Here is a 2,341-nt window from a genome sequence, read left to right as displayed (position 1 = left end):
ATGTGAAAGTCTCATTTGAGATATCACAAAGGGGCGTCAACTTGTGTGAACACGCCCACTTTGGGCCCCGCCTCCGTTTTGTGTCTTACCGATCGTGTCAAATATCGATTATATCGATACCAAGGGTACATTGTTGGGATTGCTGTATTTACATATTGTTAATCTTTCAAATATATGTTTATATATTAAAAATATACATTTGTTGCTAAAATATTTGAGTAGTGATTTATTGTAATTTGAATGGTGATAAATTAATCACGTGACAAATTGACACACGGATCGATCCGTTCAGCCCAAAAACTCACACATGAAATAGTGAACATATGACTCAGCGTTTGCAAACATGTTTAATGACTAAGTAACTTTACAAATACCGTGGGCCAATTAGGGGGATATGACATTTTTTCATCGTCTCACACTGTTGTATTCATATTGTGTATTTTTGGAAAAAGTCAAATTACCAATGTTAATATTGGTATGGGCAGTACTGGCCTTGTATTTACTTGGGTTTTGATCAATACCAGAATGTGCAGTATTGCCCAATGCTAGTGTGCTGGTGACAGTGAAGAACATAACAATAACATACGACAATGTAACCATAGCAACTAAATACAAATATAAATGTTTGAGCAAAATAACTCAACATTATTGCATATTACAGCAATTAATGTGGAGAGTATATTACGTTATTATAAGCATGATCAGTTATAAAAAAAAATGGAGATGAACTGTGATGCAGCTCTGTTCTCGACTGCACCACGTCACCACGCCTAGACACCTAATAACAAGCCATGCAGGTATCATGGGACGATCCATGACTGTCTCTTAGGTCTAGTTGTTTTTGCATGACTGAAGAGTTCTGCTTCTCCATACTCCCTTTTGGACATAATTAATCGTGCAAAATGTGAACATGTGATGTTCTTTCAGGTAACTTATTAAGCTAAAAAATACCAATATAGCAAAACAGAAAAACCAGGAAGTATATCTTCACGTCTTTGCAATGAGTGACACAGACAACATACTCCACCTCATTCTGCTTTTGTTATCTTTTTACTGACCTCTACATAAACGGTTGTCGTGAAAATGGAGTATTCATTGACAGTAGGCCAAAATCATTCATTCATTCATTTTCTACCGCTTTTCCTCACAAGGGTCGCGGGGGTGCTGGAGCCTATCCCAGCTGTCTTTCGGCGAGAGGCGGGGTACACCCTGGACTGGTGGCCAGCCAATCACAGGGCACATATAGACAAACAACCATTCACACTCACATTTATACCTATGGACAATTTGGAGTGGCCAATTAACCTAGCATGTTTTTGGAATGTGGGAGGAAACCGGAGTACCCACACAAAAACTCCACACAGAGATGGCAGAGGGTGGAATTGAACCCGGGTCTCCTGTGAGGTCTGCGCGCTCGACCGCCGTGCCGCCCAGGCCAAAATCAAATAAATGAAAAAATTGTATTTCTGTGTTTTTGACCTCAGGAAGCAGAAGTATAAAAAAAAGGCATTTATTTTGGTATTAAAGTAGGAGATTAGCACAAGAGGTGGGCTCCACATTATTGTTATAACACGTGTGCTACTAATCTCCATCAGTGGCTCAACAAGGAAAAAAAAAATCCACGCCTTTTGCCTTTCCCTTGGTTTGGCAAGAGTCTGTATGGTTCCCCTTGTTGCCAAAATAAATTCCCGGAAGAAGAAATGGACGGTTGGAATGTAAAACTGCGATGAACAGATCAGTTTTTTTCTTGATACAAAAAATTGCTGTATCCATCACGTGTGTTCATTCCACTACAAGAGATATGTCATTTTACACATCGGCATGGGATTAGATCGGTATTGGAAATTGAGAGTTGGACAATATCGGCATATCGGTTTTCAGACAATATCAGACATCCCTAATCTTCTTATTGCCTTATATTTGTATATTATATCATTTTCATGCTTGAAACATATGTACATAAATGTGCATACTTGTTTTTCATTAATAGGCTGGATTCAACCAACAGCATGATTTATTAATTCAAGTGTTTTTTAAAATCATGATACGAAATTCAGCCACGAAATTCAAACCATGATATGGCGAGGGGGGGGCAGCTGTGTATGTTTTTACTCCACCAGAATAGAAACTTTGCAGTGAGGTGTTCTTTTCTGCAGGCGTCCCTCCTTCCTCGCCTAGCAGGGGATCTGATTACCATGCTTTAAGTCCTTCTGTTTCGCTTGAGAACTGATCACGGCCGATGATCGTGCATCGCTTGGGGACACCCTTCTGGAAAACGAAGCAGAGATTGAGTGTTGTTCAAAGTTCTGTGTTGTGTTTACACTGCAGGAGGTGTCACAAC

This window comes from Doryrhamphus excisus, linkage group LG2 (genome assembly GCF_037039965.1).
Source record: "Doryrhamphus excisus strain RoL-2023G ecotype Guam linkage group LG2, RoL_Dexc_Guam_v1.1, whole genome shotgun sequence".
NCBI lineage: Eukaryota > Metazoa > Chordata > Actinopteri > Syngnathiformes > Syngnathidae > Doryrhamphus > Doryrhamphus excisus.
The sequence above is the reverse complement of the archived record's forward strand: the minus strand, read 5'-3'. Positions refer to the sequence as shown.